We start from the raw sequence: 19,809 nt of genomic DNA, 5'->3' as shown, positions 1-19,809 counted from the left end.
GAACATTAAAGAAATGAGAACGGGATGTTGGAACGGAAATTGAAAAAGCTGCAAAGCTATTGTGCCGTGTAGCCAGTGAAGAAGAGAGAAGAAGTATTATGAATTCCCAAAATTTAAATGAAAGGTTAGAAAATCACGTACATACAGAGAGCCATTTTGAAAATGAACAGATGACATTCGATCAAGCGCTGGAATTTCTAGGAAGCCAAGAAGGTTTTTTTTAGAGTGAAAGATAGTACAATGGTACATAATAAATATGTACTTAGTTAGATGCATCTCAAAAGTTATTTCACTTTCCTACTTTTTATTTAATCATTCCAGTTCCATTACTTGAACTAGAGTGCGAATATAGATTTTCAATAATTGCTGAACTATAAAGTGGCGATGAATACTTTATATTTCATCAATCAACCCATGTTATCAATAATATATAATAGGGTTATTATTATAATAGAAGCTCGATCTACGCGACTCTTGAGATCCCTTCTTGCAAAATCCACTCGACCCGAATACAAAATCTAAGATCTAGCTACTGTTATAATGACCCTTTTATTATATATCGCTACATTTTTTTTTGTTATTGAACGAAATCTTCTGTCATGTTCAATTTTAATCGCTGTTGAAATGGAACTGAGTAGAGCTTTCATATGCGAACTGTGGCAGGTCATGCATATCAAATGCAAATAGTCCGGCAACAATACAAAAAGTAACGATACGGATATTTTTTCTACCTGTCCATATCTATTTGTGAAATACAGGCCGAATTTTGTAACAGAATTACAGTGGTATATATTAATTATTGTTATTTCAAAGTTATTGAGCAGATGCCGAGGAAGAAGCAGATGAGTACGGCAGTGTTCGCGGAGATACGCGAGAAATGAATCACGGAGAATCACGTGACTGTGAAGAAGAATATCGTGACTACAGTGAAATCACACGAGGTTATAATACAGCAGATTCGTGCAAGTGTAGTAGTGTCGACAATGTCTTACAGGAAGACTTTTCCACAGGCGGTAAATATCATATTTTACTTCAAAATTGAAGCTTGATCATATTATGAACATTAGAATACGAGTTTTTGTTTCAAACTATTTTAAAAATGCCAAACCAAGAAAAAAACAGATGATCGTGTCGGGAATCGAACCCGGACCGCCGCTGCAATAAAATAATTTTCTGATGTCTGTAACAACAGTTGCGAATTTAGTGTTCAATGCACGTAAAATTTAATAGGGTAATTATAACAGTAGTTCGATCTGGGATGCTGTTTTTGACTCGGGTGGATTGCGCGTCGAGTGTGATCCAACGAGAGTCGAATATAAAATCCAAGATCTAGCTACTGTTATAATGACCCTTTTATTATATATCTCTACCGTTTTGTTTGTTGTTTTGTTATTGAACGAAATCTTCAATGTTTATCGATATTACAAAAATGTGTAAGGTAATGCATATTTAGGAAAGTAGTCCGGCAGCATACAATACGGAAGGTACAATACAAAATTTAAAAGGTACAATAGGGATTATTTTCTGCCTGTTCATATTTGATTGTGAAATACAAGCCGAGTTTTACATAATTTATATAGGTATATAATAAATATATTTATAATTGACACAGTTTACCTCTAGTAAAGCGTTACACGCTTTTCGATTTTAATCGTAAAAAGTAGTAAAAACAACTACTTCTCCTCTGTTTCCGTAACATAGTCTGTCAGTATTAACGTTTCAAAGCAACCTTAAGAAATATGGCATAAATTTCCAGATATCTAAAAAAACTGTTGTTAAACGATCTGGATGGCAGTTAGTAGTAGTTTATACGTGTACGTTTACCTGTGCTAGTAAGGGTTCGTTTATTTTATTGTACATTAGAGATGTGTTATCCTTTCAGTTTCAGTTCACGCTTACTATAACATTGAACAATAAATGTCAGGCGTCAGCGTACTCTACATTTGTGAACAACAAACTTTTAAAAAATGTCAACATTCTAGTTCAAATTATTATTTAACGATTCGGATAAAGGTACTTGCAAAAAAGAAGGTAACACTTTTACAATAAACTCTTGTACCAAAATGCGATGAAGTTGACTCCCCTTTCTCACTTGGTGCAAAAGGTAAACAGAATAAATACTTATATTGTGTGTCTTAATCAGAGTGGTTTATTTTGATCTTTTGTGTAATTGATAATTTGTACAGTAACTGCTTAGTTTTTCAGCTTGAACATTTTGGCTTGGAGTCGGTAAATAGCTATCCATAACTAAATTAAAAATGGATTTGTTATGCCGTACCGACAGTAAATAAAATTGGTATTTTTACTGTATTATAATGTATTGCATTTTTATTGTACTGTACTGTACTTTATTGTACTGTACTGTACTGTACTGTACTTCCGCTGTCAAAGCTTTTGGTGTCGAGCCTGCCACATTTTCATTTCTGCCGTATTGAGCGACCTGTGTAGATTATTGAAGTGTCACATCAAATAAATTGGTAGTTTTAAGAATTTGCAGACAACGGATTTAATAAAATTATTTTAACCATTTTCAGATATACCAGAAGCAACTCCATTCCATTCTGAATTTAAAAAAAATCAGTCACATTTTCAAGACATGAATATTGTAGACGCAACAAGACGCAGCATGGCCTAAAAGAAGTAGGGGAATGAACAGTTTGTCTGGTAACTATGCTGTAATTACGTTGATTTTAATTTGCCGTTCGTTATAAATCTAAGTTTGAAGACCAGTCTCAAAATGCCAGCATCTGTTTGTTTGCTTTCTGATGACTTAAAAACAAACTGACAAATATCAAAGAAGCAGCTATAGACGGGTTCCCAAACTATTTCGTATCAAATTTGGACCTAGTTTGTTAGAAAAAAAAATACATCTGATATTTCAATTACTTTTCTCTGCACGTTGATCTGCTAGATGTCTCGTATACTTTTGCATACATAGAAAATCAAATAAGGTGTAGAAGATAGATTTGGCGCCCGTGAGTAACTGCTGATGTCTGTCTGCCTGCCTGCCTGCCTATCTGCCTGTCTGCCTGCCTGCCTGCCTGCCTATCTGCCTGTCTGTCTGTCTGTATGTTTGTCTGTAAAGGATCATTGAACGTGTTTATCATGGAAATGATGATACATAAATTTGGTATAATATGATTATATATTTAAGAAATAATAAGTATCAAAATTGAGTTTATCGTAGAATAAACCGACTTTGGAGGTCCTAGGCGTATGAATATATCACGAAGGTCGGATAGATACCTATTATTTCGATTCTTACACGACTAACTTCAAATAACTTTAGACGAGAGCCAAAGCATTCGGCTAAAACACGGTCACCGGCGCGCGCAGCATAGTTCCATTTTATCAGCAGCATGGAGCTACATTTTGGGCTACTTCACTACTTCATGTAACACTGAGTAGTCACATCCAGTTTGGTGTAATCAGTCCTATAATTTTATAAATAAGACAAAGGATATCATGTCTGTCCCTTTGATTTGATTTTAGGTTACAGCCTCAAAGAGACAACTTTTTTTAGGGTAAAAAGATATTCTAATATATACTTATACTTGTATATCATACTTATCTCTGTTTCAGGATGGGGTCATGTGATCGGCCAAAGAACTAAACGATGTCTCAATTTTGCAACAAGATTGAAAAAATGCAAGACTTGTTCTTACAACAAAAGAAGAAACAGGAACGTGCCAAAGCATGTCTGTATGGTAAACTGGGATAAATCCGCCAAATCAATGGAGGCTGACATAGCGGTACAGCTACAGCCGGAAGCAAAAGAAGCTGGTGTAAGATACAAAGTCGTTATAGGGGATTAAGATTCTTCTGCGATCAAACACACAAACGAAAAAGTGAATTCTGGCGTAGAGAAGTATTCAGACATTGGGCATATTAAACGATCAATATCTAACAAATTAGAAGAAATAAGCAAGAAACATAAATCACTCACAAAAACCGTCAGAACAGCCTTCCTTACAAATTTTACATTTGCGTTTTATCAAAATAACAGTAAAACTGCAGACGAAATTAAAACAACATTAGAAAACCTGGCACCACACATATACGGTGAACATGAAAAATGCGGGCTCCATAAATCTTGCTCATACCGTCACACAAATTTACCTTACGGAAAGGATTTATCAGACGAGGAACTTCGGTCAGACCTTGAAGCATTGCTGAAACCATTTATAACAAATAGCAAAAAACTTCTGACATCTGGACATTCTTAATCTAATGAGTCTTTGAATGGCATTGCTTGGAGCAAAGCTCCCAAGTTCAGAAATTACACCCAGAGTGAAAGCTTCGACTTCCGTTGTGCAGCAGCAGTATGCCAATTCAACGAGTGTAGAACATATGTCGATAGCGTTTGTGAAACCGCACAATTCACCCCACAAAAAGGACGAAGCTGTTTAACGAACGACAAGACCGGAAACGAAAGTACCAAAAAGATTATAAAAATAGAAAAGAAGTTAAAAAGGCCAGAAAAAGTTTGAAAATGGAGAGATCTAAAAAGGAAATTGTTAATGGTGTAAAAGAAGGAGTTACCTACATGACGGATTGTTCGTTGCAAAACCCTAATACTATTGATACCATGTGCATTCCGGACGACAGAGCAAACACCAAAATTGATGCAGAAGACATTCTTCCGGTTTATTTGAACTTAAAAATCACCAGGTTGGGGCATAATGCTGAAATTATACTGTTGGCTGCCTTTATTGACAGTTCTACTGTCTTCAACTCATGCCTACCGGAAGTATAAGTGAAAGTGCTGCAGCAATAACTGTTTTCACTATTGAAATAAAAGACGGGATGAGGAAAATGTATCAACACGGTTTGACGGACATGATGCACTCAATGACGCAAAAGCTATAGCTAAAATATTTCAAAATGTTCAAGTCTCCAAGGCTCAGATTGCTGCATTGAGTGTAGATACATCAAGTACATTCATTAACACACGACATAACAGAAACAACCTAAAACAAGCAGTTGACAATTTCGAATATTCGATTAACAACAAAAACAACAAAATTGTGTCACACGGTATGGCAAGGAAAATATGCAAAAGCGGATTGACATACGAAATGCTTAAATTGCCACATTGTCGTGACCGTGAACAGGGCATACGTGCAATATTAACTGAGAAGGTCGGGAAAAGTGCTAAAGTAACTAACAGGTCGAAAATAATAAACTCATTGTCATCATATTTTGACCAGTTATGAAATGGAAATGCACATTGGCAAGTGCAATTTTGCACACGTTTCAGCACTGCAGTAAGTTCACACATACAAGTAGCATTTCATTTCTCAATTTTATATTTGTTTCAACGTCCGAGCTGTCGAAATGCAGAATATGATAGTTTGTAAAATTTCATTGTACACTCTAAAAATGGACCTGTATAACACAAATCTGATAAATTATACTTGTAGCTATGAGAGGCGAGCAAAAAGATGGAATTTATTTGTAAATTTAACATACATAGAAGTTTATTGCGCGTATGTGTATCAGTACTGGATATCGCATCACACAACGCAAATGCAATAATATACTTTTCCCAGTTGCTATTAAAATAAGTTGAGCAGATACATTTTGTGTTCTTTTCATTTTATAAGTAGCAGTAGACATTGCTAAATTGTTCTAAAAACAACAGTTGTTTTATGGAAGACATTTTTCATTTTCATTCATTTGTTAATTCCACTTACATAACGATTATTTCAGTAAAGATGTTCTGCTTTTAAAGAAAATTATTTAAAGATAGATACTTTGGTATTTCTGTCATATGCCAATAACAAACCAACAGCGAATTTCATACGCATTCCGCATGTTTATCCAAATTATGCCGTTGACGCAACGTTAAATGAATAGATTTGATGCGTTACATATTTTAACGTCACTTTTTGATGACGGGTACGTTAACAAATCATTAATTATAAAAAATACAGGGTGGTAAAAGTTTTTGATTCTTTGATATTCTGTCAAACATAAGCTGTGAAATTTGTTTAAATAAATGCAAATAACATGAAAATATTACTAACGTTAGAAATAAGATGTTTTAAAGCTACATTAACAAGAAAGAATATTTTTTATAAGAAATTACGATAAAAAGCACGATATAAGCTGTTTTAAACATCTCTGTTGCCATGGTTACTTTAAACTTTAAGAAAAATAGGGTACCATGTAAAGTGTTTTGTACTTTGCTAATTATTTTTCCCAAATATTCTATGTTGGTCATTAACAGAATGGCACTGAAGCCGTCGAAAACCCCCTTTTCATAATAATTGTTTAAAAATGTGACAAAAATGCGTTACCATGGAAACACGAGCCCCACGACATATACATTTTAAGCTTATATTAGAAAGCTAACGTGCATACTAGTAAAATTATCAATTATGCAGACTTCTACGCATAACAATGACACCAAAATACACTGAGAAGTGTTAAATATCCGTATTTTCCTTCTTCTTTCAATATAAAATTCCGTTGGAAGGTCATGCACTTCAAACCTAGATAAAACAGTACTTGAAGGGACAGAGATGAACGGAATTAAGATTGTAGCAGTCAAAACATTAAATTATACGAAATACAAAAAATTGCTGCGGTTCAACTAATCTGAATTTACCCTGGTTACAAGGTAATCCGCCTCCTTAATGCGTTCTTTAATTCAGGCTCAGGTTTTAATCTGAAAACAAGTGTGTAAATCAGCGTGCTGTGAGTTTCGTTTTGGGGAGACTGCGTTTTTGGAACGTGGCATTTCTGTTGGATATTTATCCTATTTATGGCTTGAATAAACACAAAACACTACACAGTTACACTGAATTGTCCTGATCTCACAATCATCACACTTATTTTCAATTTATTTTCATTGAAAAACACACTTTCAAGGAAACTGGTAGTTCTTTTTAGACTTTTAAATAGAAAAATATGTAAACTGACTATATGTATTTACATTAAAAAGTGGGCATGCTTTCACAATAAAATGAATCAGTGCATCATTTCACTGATATACGATATACAGTCATATACAATAAATATGTATTTTTTGGTATTTTTTATTGCGGGGGGGGGGGGGGGGGTTGGGGGGTATTTTATTTTTAAATTTTCCATCCCGGATTTCTATTAAAAACGTTAACATTTATCGGTCGAAAATTTGCACCCCATTCCTGTACCCCACCCACTTCATCGTTACGTCAGTTCCCATTCTGTCCACTAAAGGCACATCGTCGTCAGTATCATCCTCACTAGACATAGAAATATCCGAATCATTCACGATATCATTAAATCCCATCATATAGTCCATTTCTGCGTCGTCTATATCCGAAAAATCATCGTCAATGAAGCTCGACATGTTTACACTTGTTTTTCTTTTGTTTTGAACCTCCTGCATTTACATAAGAATAAAACATAATTATTCTTGTCCAATCAAAATATTTTTACATAATTGCGAAGTTAAAGCTTTATCTGATTGGTTAAATATTTGGGGAAGCCCTTCGTGTTTACAATTTTAAACCAAGCAAACGTTTTTCAACATGGGGTTGATCACGTATAAATGCGGGATCCGACTTACGCTATGTATCGTTATCATCACACAGAAACACGGGATCCGACTTTGAGCGCTTATCTGTTATCACGCATTGTCACGGGATTAGTGCATGAATGAGTTATTGATGTGGATATGACTGTTATTTCAAGCACGGTCTTAACTTTTGGAAAGAAATAGTGATGTGTAGCAAAACATAATTTGGAAGTATTTCTCTAAAAAGGAAGAAATAAACGTCGGATATACTAAGGGCTTATGATTTTCAAAATTTCTTCTGTGTGAAATTCCGCTGAATTTTTAAAAAAAAAAAAAGGGATGAATACCCAAAAGGGAATGCCATTTCCCAAAATCCCAAAAGCACCCCCTGCAAATCTAAACTCAAAGCATAAAAAGTGAATACCAACAATATATACACACTCACACATATACAAAGCAAACACACGAGGACAAAACGAATAAATAAAGGAACACAGTTGGGCACCGGCTTGAAACGGCCAGTGGCAAAAACACGGTTTATTATGCCCCCCTTACTAAATTTCCCCACCTATTTTTTCCAAAAATTCAGGGGACATGAAAATAAAAGTAATCCCTGCCCGGTGAATCTCTAACATACGCAATGTCAATAGAAGGCATGGCATGTAAACACACATACAAAATGTATAATTATACAGAAAGCAAACCTTAGGAACCAAAATCGCATGTACCTAATACCTTTGCGGTAGACAAAGCATTAAGAAAAGCACCATTACTGGCCCAACGAAACCCGCATGAAGACTGAAAAAAAAAAAAGTTCGTCCTGGTGGGATTTAAAAAAATTTTTCACAGAGTCTTATTCCTTCCCGACGGGACACAATCAAAGAGGAAGCGTAGGCCCTTTAAATGGCTTGAATACAATCATGCGGTTTTTGTCTCCAGTTGGGCGAAAAACTTTTTTTAATAAAATTTTTAATAATTTTACCAAGTACAGTTTGAAAATATCCATGAGTCAAAATCTTACGAAAGTTGTAAATCAAAACCACATGTCCATATAAAAATCAGGTTTTGAAACACCTTCTCACAAAAGTGTATATAAATTACTACTGAATTTTAAATCCAAATCTGAATTACAATCGTAACATTTAGCAAAATATTAACGCAATTTGTAAAATCTGTAGCCTTGCTGAAGAAGTCTATTTGTAATACAGACTTATTGCTTTTATTGAAATCCTCAACATGACTACACACTCCGGCAAACCGAATTAACTGAACTGAGAAATATATTTTCTAAGATGTAGCCTGAGGTACATCCCCATCCAAATGGGGGGAAAGTTACAATACTAAAATATATCTTGTATAAACTGGGTTTCAAATATATTGTCATAAAAAGAGAGTGCAATCCTAATAAGTTAACCCTTTTTAGGTTTGTTACGACCTGTAAAGTTTCATTCTCTTATTTTAAAAACGAAAAAGCTAGATGAATGTGTATTTGCAGTAATAGTACCCCCAAATGCATAAACTTTGTACACAATCCATTTCCCCAATTTTCTAACTCATATGTGTGGTAAAGATTTTTTTTGAGAATATGTTGGTCTTAAAGAAGTTTGAAATTCTTCCTTATGTTAATGTAACTTAGGTTAATTGAAATATTAAAAGTCTTGTCGGAAAAAGTGAATGAAGTGTTCATGCCCTTTTGCTCAAATTTTTACAAATTTGGATGCAAAACCCATAGATGTCAAGACATTGTGTAGTTGACAGGGGCGAGATGAATTTTGTCGAGGACTGCTAATGATTGTCTGTGGGGCCCCGTAACGAAAAAAAAAATTTAAAAAACAAAAAAAGTTGATTACGGCAATAAAAGAGAAACTAAACATCAACTAAATTTCTACAATTCGGGCGCAATTTAGCAATCTAGTCAATTCATCAACTCTTTTTTTAGAGTAGTTTTACACAGTTATGCAAAGTATTTTTTTCGAATAATTTTATTCTGTCAGTAGAAATCAATAGTATTCAATATGTTTTATTTTTTCTTTTGGAAATTAAAATCGGAAAAAATCAACGTTTTCATTTTACGAGTTTATTTTTTAGATCATGTGTATGGTTTTTTCTTTTTCATGCAAAAAGTATTATTCATGTGATTTTATTTAATAAATATTTATTTAGCCGAGGAGGGGTTTTTGTATCTTAAAAGTTCATCGATAAAATGTATGAAATTCTTTATTTGTAATAAGCCATTTATGGCCCATGAACAAAGCATCAATATACAACGTACAGAGAACATTGGTAATACAGCGAGTCACATTATGCAATATATAAAATACAACACTTTATGCAATATATAAAATACAACATACAACACATGATGCAATATATAAAATACAACACAAATCTAGCATTTGTGGGAGAGACAAATTTACATATGAATCAACGTATTTGTGTTTAGACGTCTCACATTATTCGTTAATTTTGTAATATTAAACCCTGGCAATTCATACAATTAATCTTCTCCGGTATTATTGAAATTAAATATTAGAGAACACCTTTCTTCTTCAAACGCCTTAAAGCATATGCTGATAGTTTTCTTACTTCATATTCATTTGTAGAATTCATCAACTCAGTAAATTTAACATAATTTGGCAAATGCCAGAAATATTTCTTCATGTATTGTTTCCTTAAATCTAAATAAAGTGAGCATTCTATGACAAAATGATATTCGTCTTCTAAAGACTTACATATTGTACATTTTCTATCATCAAATGGAGTTCTTTGAGGCTTTTTCCATCTACCACATTCTACTTCAAGTCTATGAGATGACATTCTTAATTTTGATAATGCAATACGATATTTAGTAACATTTGTAATATTCAAATACGGTTTAAATTAAACAAAATGAAATAGATCTATAAAACAGAGCTCTGGACGATGCATTTAAAAACAGTCTCCGGATTTAGTTTGCAAATCCGGAATTTCCGCAAACTCAGCTACCTTTTGTCTTTGACTTTTCTCTGATTTTTTGACATTAAACGATAGTTCAAGTCCCATAGAGTAATAATTGGTCGTTTCCTTCTTTATATCTTAAAGAATGAATTCATGGGATGATTTCTAAGTTGGTCCCATGGGAGTATTTTTTCCTCCCATGGGGTTTTTGCTAACCCATGGGAGGTCCCGCGGGTGGTTTTCTCCCACTTTACCAATTACGGGAGAAAAAACGGTGGGTGTTTTCTAAAATTTTCAAATCAAAATATTTTAACTCAAATTAATAATTTATACAATGAAAAACTGTTCTGACATTATTTCGCGTTGAAAAACGACTTTTGAAAAAAAAACTCTCATATTCGTTATGGGAGGAAACCCTCCACTGGAGACTGGATGAATTTTTGAAATTGCTTTAATGTTTCCTTTTGCTAATTAATTAAAATTTTTAATCAATTCAACTTAAATCTAACTTAACCACACACACCCACCACCGAAACTTTAAACGCCCCCCAACGGGAATGGTAAGCTATAACCTACCAAACGGGAACTTTTTTATTACTGTACTACATTTACAAAATTTTCTTCAACTCTTATCTTATGTTTTAAATTATCCAAGGCTTTGATTAAAGTACTCAATTATTAACAAGATTTTTTCACTTCAGAGCGGGGAAATTTTTGTGTTTGAACCCTGAGGTAAATGTGTAACAAACCCCGGGTTTTGTGTAAGACGAAATGGGGAAATTGTGGGTAGACTAAAATGGGACAAAGTGTATAACAAACCCGGATACGTGTGTAAAAAAACGAGGAACTAGCAAAAAAGGGGAAATGGGGAAGCCCCCTGTTCATATCATATATATAGGAAAGAAAACCCGAGGGACTTAATTTGATTTATGGGTTTTACCCCTTTTTAAAACACTGTTTCATTTTATGTCAGGTGGGATTTTCCCCAACAATCGTTTCCTAAAAGACAAGTATGTACCAAACTGTCTTTTTCTTACATAAAGAACCTGGGGGGTAGAAAGGATTAAACCCATGCCCCTTAACATGGTACTTACGAATTTTAAGTCGCGACTCTAACCACCCGAAAAAAGGCGGTCAGAAAATAGAGAAAGTTCTATATTCTTTTTGTAGATCATGTACAATCATCGAATTCAAAAAAAAATTTTGTTAGTAAAAAGTTAATTTTTAAAATAACTGTTTAGAAAGACATAAAACAATTGAAGAACAAACCAGACTAATGATGCAGAGACTAATAAAGCACAAAAAGTTTTGGTTTTATCAGCTGGTGCTTAAATTACTTCCATTGCCTACAGCAATTTTTTGAACTTCGATATTAAAGATTCTTTTCACTATAAAAATTTTTGAAAAAATAACGTGTTTGAATCGAGAAATAACTTCGGGAACCAATGGAACTTCGGGGAATTTAAATTTTTCTTTCCCTTTTTAAATAGAAAAAATTACTAAAAAAAAACTTTTACTTTTTATGTATTCTTATACGTCATTTACAGCACGAGAGTCTCTTACACCACCCGGGGATGTAAATGACTTTTCACCCCGGGTTAAAGATACCGGAAATCCCCGTCGGGTTTTGAAGAATAAGAATTTGTATTTTTTGTTCCTTTTTTATTTTTTAAACAAAAAAATTTTAATTGGGCTTTCCCAAAAATCTCAGGGGGGGGTCGGGAATTTGTGTAAGGGGTGCAAAAAATTTGTAGTAGAAAACTAGGAGGGTCCGTGGGCATGCCCCCATCTCCCCCCCCCCCACCCCACCCCCCCCCGGAAATTTGAAAAACATAGATCCATCTGGTATTTTTTGGCGTTCTGAGGTGCTTTTTTTGGTTTTAAAAAAGGAAGGTTTATAAAAAAAATAAACCCCAAATAACAGTACGATGTCCATTTTTTAATGATCGTCAATTATTCTTGTTTTTAATTCTCGGAAGGAATTTCTAAGCCCGATTTCTGAGGATTTTTATGGGGGGGGGGTTACTAAAGTTATTAACGTAAAATAAAAAGCTTTATGGGAGTTCATGAAAATTTTTGGATTTTTATTGTGCGAGCGTAAGCGAAAAAAGAAAAAAAAATGATTGTTTCCCCAAAAACAAAGAAAAATTTCCCTATGCAGCAAGCGACCCGAGAAAAAAATCATATTTATTTTTTTCCCCAGAACAAATGAAAAATTAACTATGAAACGTAGCGAGCGAAAAAAAAATGCCCCAATCCCGGACCCGAAATTGAATCTGTGCAAGCAGACAATTTATTTTCCTTAAATTCTACTCTTTAAAAAAAGACAAATTAAACCAAACTAAATGTGGGGTTTCCCTTTAAAAACCATCAAATAACAAAATCAGCATACAGCAAAAACACAGACAATTTATTTGGATAACCCAAACGGCGTAATATTCAGTATATTTTTTTTCCAGTTTTTGGGTTTTCCCTACTTTAAAAACTGGTATTATTTATATACCCATTGTAACTTATCATGACTATTAAACAAAATACCGTTTGCTTTTTTAATAATGATAAGTTTCAAAAATTAAAGGCTTACAAAAATGACGTTCCCAAGTAGGATATCATCAGATGATGGGGTTTGGGGACGAAAACAATAGTATAGGAATTAAATTTTGAATAAAAAATGGGGCAAACACTTGACCTAAATCAGCAAATGACAGAACTAGCATTTTTTTTTTTGCGCTTTTCTCCCGAAACGGGTTAACGAAAATTGATTTTTTAGAAAAAAAATTTTGGTTTATTTAAATGCAAAGAAAATTTTTTGGGTTATATGGGGAAAAGGGAAAAATGAAAATCGGGGAATTTTAAATTCAAATGCAATGACCGCATCCCTGACTTTTGCAGAAAATCGTTTTTTCTTGCCCGGGAAAATAGCAAAAATATTAAAAAAGATTTAAAACAAAGTTTACACTTTCCAGTCAAGTTTTTTTGTTCCCAAACTATTTCCCAAAAAAAGGTTTTTGTTTTCCCTTTTTTTTTTTAGAAAAACCAGTTTCCTTAAAACGTTGACTTTACATAGTAAATCTTTAAAAATTTGGGAAAGGGTCGTGTGTTCGAATCCCCACTGGGAAAAGTCTTTTTCCCAAATTTTGTGAATTTTTCCTTTGACTCTAAACATAAATTTAACGCAAAAAAAATTTCCGGGAGTTTCCCATCACGAAAATGTATATAAAGTAAAACTACCAAAGGTGGGAGATGAACTGAAGAAAACAGCTTTTTTACCGCAAAGTTTACATACTCTTTCAAAAAAAAAGTACATCAGAAGGGAATGCTCGTGAAAAAAACCGTTCTGACAAAGATTTAAAATGAAATCATCAAAAGGTATTTTAATTCCCCATAAATTTTGTTGTTTTAATCAAAACACTTATATCGTAAGTATTTTTATGATTATTATTATTTGGGGTTTCCCTTAATGCTTTTAATCCCAGAAATCTACGTATGCCACTGTAAAAACTAAAGATAAATATACTTGCCCCCCAAAATAAATACTGTGTTTAATGTGTCACCGAATAGGGAAATGCTTATTTTTGTCGTCAGTTACATGATAAGATAAAATAACCATATTGTAACAACGAAAAATATCGTTATGATTTAAAGGGCCTTATATTCAAAAATCCTTCAATCGCAATAAAATTTCTCTGTTTTTTTAAGTTTTTTTTTAAATCAACATTAGACATGTTAAAAAAAGTTTTTGGGAATTTATACGAGCGTTTTTCATATTGTATTTTTCTAATCCTGGGAACTCGTCTTTTGAATACTGTGATTGTTTCTATTTCATCAGCATGCGTTCAATCATCAAAATTTTTTTGTTCTTTATTCCCCCAAAATACCACAGAAAATGTACCCAATAAACGCACGGGGATATATCACTGGTGAACAAAACTGATAAGAGGTGATGGGGTCGTTCCCACCCCGTCCAAAAAACAAAATTTTTTAAAAAGTTTTTTTGATCAAATTTGAACTTCAAGGGGCCCGACTTGGAAAAAAATTTATGTGCAGATGTAAATTTTATGTCATATTAAAAACTTATTGTAGAATATAGGAATGTCAATGACAGAAAAAAAACTCATTTTGGGGTTTAAAGAGCATAGCATTGTTAAAAATTTCCCTTGGTATGCCTGTAACGCACTGAGACTTTGAGCTTTCAAACTTTACACATCTTTTTTTTTTTTTTTGTAACACTTAATAACTTTTGTAAGCAAAAAACGACAGTTTATAAAGAAAGACGTTATTAAAAAATACAAATTTATGACAAAGTTTTTTAAAAAGTGTGCTTCGGTTGGGGAATCTGGGCACAGTTTTTTTCTGTGGGTAATCTTTCGTTATGTAACAAACAAATTTTTATTTTTATTTTATTTTTTTTTTTGCATGAAATTGTTTTGCGTGATTCCATGTGTTTAATTGATGTCTCACGTTTCTATTTTTCTTGCCCAAATTATCCTAAACCCTGCAGCCGCAGCTTATCAAATTTTTTTTTGAACCGTCGTAAACTACAATTATTTCGGACTTAAACAAGCTTTATAGCTATTGCTTTTTGAAACATTTTTTCTAAACATGAATTTTTGACTTGGCGACGCTAAACAAAAAAAACGCGCCAAAATAGCATGAAATCCCCTGTTAAGGAAATGCACGATTGCTATATCTAGGCTTTGAATTCCAAGTGTTTAAACAGTTTTAAAAAAGTATTGGAGTCAGATCCCTTTTTCATTTTTTTTTGGTGTTGTAGATAAAATCAATCAATTTAAAGTACTAAAGATGTTTTTTTGGCTTAAAAATTTGAAAAAAACTTAATTTAAAAATAAAACTGTATTAAACATTTGGTTTAGTATCTTCCCTTAAACATTTTGAAAATTGCGTAAAAAATTGAAAACTGCTTATACATGTAAAAAAACGTAGGAGGTAATGACATAACAATGCTGTTTCAAATGCCACAGGTTTTTTTTTAGAGTATTAGTATTTTTTTACTTTGGGACATTTTTACATCATAATTTAACACATTTCGATTGCTGAACAAAATCAGGGGAAAATACATGAAAATCCTGTGTTAAGATAATTGCATAATTAGTCTGTATGTATACACGTTTTTCTTAAAACAGTATTTTAAACGTACTGGAGTCAGATCCTCATATCATTTCTTTTATGGGTTAGTAAATAAAACAATAATTTAAATTTCAAATTGTTGTTCTTTTTTTTACAAAAACGAAACTGTAAATTAAAATTTTCTGGCTTTGCGTAATTAATTTCTGTTTTTTTACATAGGTAATTTCATTATGGCGAATATATGAACATCTTTGGAGTAATCTACTTTATTTTTTCAAAAGCAGCAGGGAAAATTTAAAAGGAATTAGTACATTTGTATTTTCAGCACCGCGCCCGTAGTTGAAAGTTTGTTAAATCGTGAATATTATAGAATGTATATTTTGGTAGTGTTCCCGTGATTATAATGTTTTCAATTTAACATTTGTATTGTCAAAAACAATCATTTAAATTAGCAATAAAAAAAGCATAACACAAAAAGCGGAAAAAATATGCGTAACATAAATTAAATACTGCTTGTGAAAGTAAAAGTATTTAATTGGGATTGATGAATTAATCAAATAACTTTTCACTCTAAGCTTTTAATAAAACGAAACATTATGTTAAATTTTGAAAAAATTTAAACCTTTTGTGATTACTACAGTTGATACAGGTAAACGGGGGGAAATAGTAAAAAGGCGAAAGAACACACGTTGAAAAATTTTGATTGTGTGGAAATATGTGTTTTGACCAAACCGGCGTACCGGGGGAATACATTTTTACGCTCAGATCACTCAAATTTCGAGATATGACTAATTGAAGGTCAGGAATAACGTGGTAAGTTAAAATGAATGGGAATTCCCCCTTCAGGCGTTCCCCCGTACGTTGGTGTGTATTTTACGAAATTACCCCCGTGGCAGCGTTTTCAAACTCCGCACACACACACACACACACATACACCACGCGTACATGTAAAAGCAACCAATCGGGGATGTAATTATAAACCCTTTCCCAAAGGGAACTTCTTTTTTACGTAGCTACAGTTATCATATTTCATCAACTCTTTTTCTTATGACTTTAAAAATTTTCCCAAAGGGTTTAGATTAAAGCTATCTTCAATTTTTTAAGCATGTATTTTCAATTCAGAGCGGGAAATTTTTTGTTTTAACCAACTGAGGTGAAGTTAAATAACCGGGGGTTTGTGTATAGACAAAAATGGGAATTTTGTTAGACTAAAAGAGGACAAGTGTTAAAATAACCCAAAACGTGTAAAAAATTTAAACGAGGAACTAGCTATTAAAATGGTGAATGCGGAAACTCCTGTTTCAATCAATATATGAGGGAAAGCAACCCGGGGGCTTAATTTTATTTGTGGGGTTTTACGCCATTTAAACACTGTTTCATTAGTCAGGTGGGTTTTACCCAACAAACGTTTTTAGAAAGATCAAGTACTGTACTCAAACGTCACTTTTTTACATAAAGAACCTGGGGTAGAAGGGTTGAACCCAAGCCACTAACAGTGATCTTTCAGTGATTTTAATCAGCACTCTAACCACCCGAAAACAGAGGCGGTCAGCAAAAAGAAAGTTCTATTTCTGTATGTAAACATGTGCAACACGACATTCAATCAAAAATTTGTCTATGTCAAATTTTTAACATTAAAAAACTTTTTAACAAGACATAAACAATTGAAGAACAAACCAACTAATGATGCAGAGACTAATAAAGCCAAAAACAGTATTGGTTTTATCATTGGTTCTTAAATCACTTTCCCATTGCCTACACAATTTTTTAACTCGATATTAAAATTCTTTCACGGTTGTGGGTTAAAAAGGGAATATCCGCCTCGAGGGTAACTTTTTGGGCGGTAACGAGGCTCTCTGTCGAGTTACCGCCATAATAACACCCAAGCAGGTTTTTCCCTCTGCCCCTTTAAAACCGGTAAATCTTTTTTCTTGATACATTTCAAGAAAAAATAAAAAATGAAAAAAAAATAAATTGAACGTTTTCTTTTTAAACTAATCTATTTCTTATGAGTGTATTTAAAACAAAGCGGGGGAAACCAAACGTATGAAAACAGGAAAACGCAGACGTTTCAAAACAAACAACAAGTTTAGTTCCGGTTTTGTTTTACCGTTGCAGCAAAACGTTAAATTTATAGATAAAGGGATTTGAATCGAAAATATACAAACAGGAACCAATGGAATGTAAAGGTATTAAATTTTCATTCCGTTGTTTAAATAAAATTATATTAAACTACACAAATCTTTTACTTTAAGTATTTTTCTTATCGTCTTTTAAGCACGAGAGTCATTTTACACCACCCCGGGGTGTAAGAGGGACTTTTCCCAAACACCGATAAAGTACCGGAAATCCCCGTCTGGTTTGCAAGAAAAAGTAATATTGTATGTTTTAGTTCCTCTTTAGTTTTTAAATAAAAAAAAAGGCATTCACAAAAATCCCAGGGCGGATCAGGATTTGGGGGAGGGGTGCAAAAAATTTGTAGTAGAACAACTAAAGTCCCTGGGGGATTCACCCCCTCTCCCCCTTAACCCACCCCCCCCCACCCCACCTCACGGGAAAATTTTTGAAAACAATGATCCATCGGGGCATTTTTGGGGTTTTTTGAGGTGCTTTTTTTTTGGTATTGAAAAAAGGGCAGGGTTTTTTGAAAAACTTTTCCCAAAAAACATTACGTAAAGTCCATGTTTTAAGACTCGTCACACTTTTTCTTGCTTAAATATCTCAGAATGGAAAATTTTAACGCGTTTCTGAGGGTTTTTTTTTGGGAGGGGGGACTAAAGTTTATTAAAGTAAAAAAAAAAAGCCTTTATAGGCGCTCGGCAAAAAAAAAAAAATCCCCAATCCCCGGGTCCGCCCTTGAATCTGTGCAGGCAGACATTTATTTTTCCTTTAATTCTATTTTTTCAAAAGACCCCGAATTAAAAACAAAAAATAAAGTGTGGTTCCTTTAAAACCCCCTTTCGCTGCCAAAACAAAAATTCAAAAGATGCCAAAATTCGTCCCCAGAGTGAAAACCCTTTGAGGATCCGAAGTTTTGTCTTTTTCGTTCCGGGTTAATTGATCATGCGTTAAAAAAAGTTTTTTTGCATGTGTGTAGAAAAAGTTTTTTTTTATATTCCCCACACACACACACAACACACACACACATACACACACACACAAATCACCCAGAAACATGTGTTTTCCATAAGCCGTAAAAAAAGAATGTGCGCATGTCCAACCCAACAAAAGTAAGAATTTATTATAACCAAAAAGATTTTTCATTTATTTTTTTTGGATTCCTTTAAAATACCGCCGAAATAATGAATGTTTGGGAACAATCCCCACAGACGTTCCGAGTTATTGTTTATAAACCAAAAAAATTAACTGGGAGTTTTCCCCCCCAAAAGCTTATTTTTAGGTTTTAAAAAAAAAACCCCAAATAAAGAAAAAGTTTTACCACGATAAAAAAATGAAATTTTGAAATTTTTTTTTAAAAACCCCTGGGGTATTTTTCCCGCAATTCTTAAAATGGGAGAAAACCTCCTGTTGGACCTCCCATGAGATAGCGAAAACCCCACGGGAGAAAAAAATACTCCCATGGGAGGACCAACTTTGAAGCCGTCTCAAGAGTTCGTTGTTTGAGATATGTGAAAGGATATGGCCAATTATTTCTCTATGAGACCAACTATTGTTAGATGTCAAAAGATCACATAAAAGTTAAAGATAAAATGTAGCTGAGTTTGCGAAAATTCCGGATTTGCAAACTAAATCCGGAGACTGTTTAAACTTGCTTGCCAATCTTGTACAGAATTGTCTGTTAAACGTTGTTTTACAATTGAAAGAAAAATGTTTACATCTCCAACACATTGATTAATCCACACTTCGTAGAAACCAAGTTTTGATATTAAGAATTTTATTTCGGTCACCCAGTTTGTCCTGTTTGGATAAACATCTGAATCTGTTATTAACATCTTATATGCAACTTTTAAGTATTTTGTGTCCGGGCTAGAGCAAATTTTTAACCAATGTCTAATTATAGATAAAGAAACGTCTAAACATAAATGAAATTCTACCAGTTTCTCCATATACAAAAGTGTTCTGAGTGCATAGTTTCACACCTAGAATGCGTTTACAAAAATCATGTGTACTCGCTCTATTTTCAAGCCTTTATTATAGCCCCAGACTTCTGAAGTGTAGTTAAAAATTGGTGCTATTAATTTATCAAATAGTTCTAACAAAAATTTTGGTGCGAAAGGGGTAAATCTATATATGTATTTATTTAGCTGAAATATTGC

Source organism: Mercenaria mercenaria, unplaced genomic scaffold (genome assembly GCF_021730395.1).
Source record: "Mercenaria mercenaria strain notata unplaced genomic scaffold, MADL_Memer_1 contig_3862, whole genome shotgun sequence".
In the NCBI taxonomy this organism is placed as follows: domain Eukaryota; kingdom Metazoa; phylum Mollusca; class Bivalvia; order Venerida; family Veneridae; genus Mercenaria; species Mercenaria mercenaria.
Note: the sequence above shows the minus strand (reverse complement) of the source record.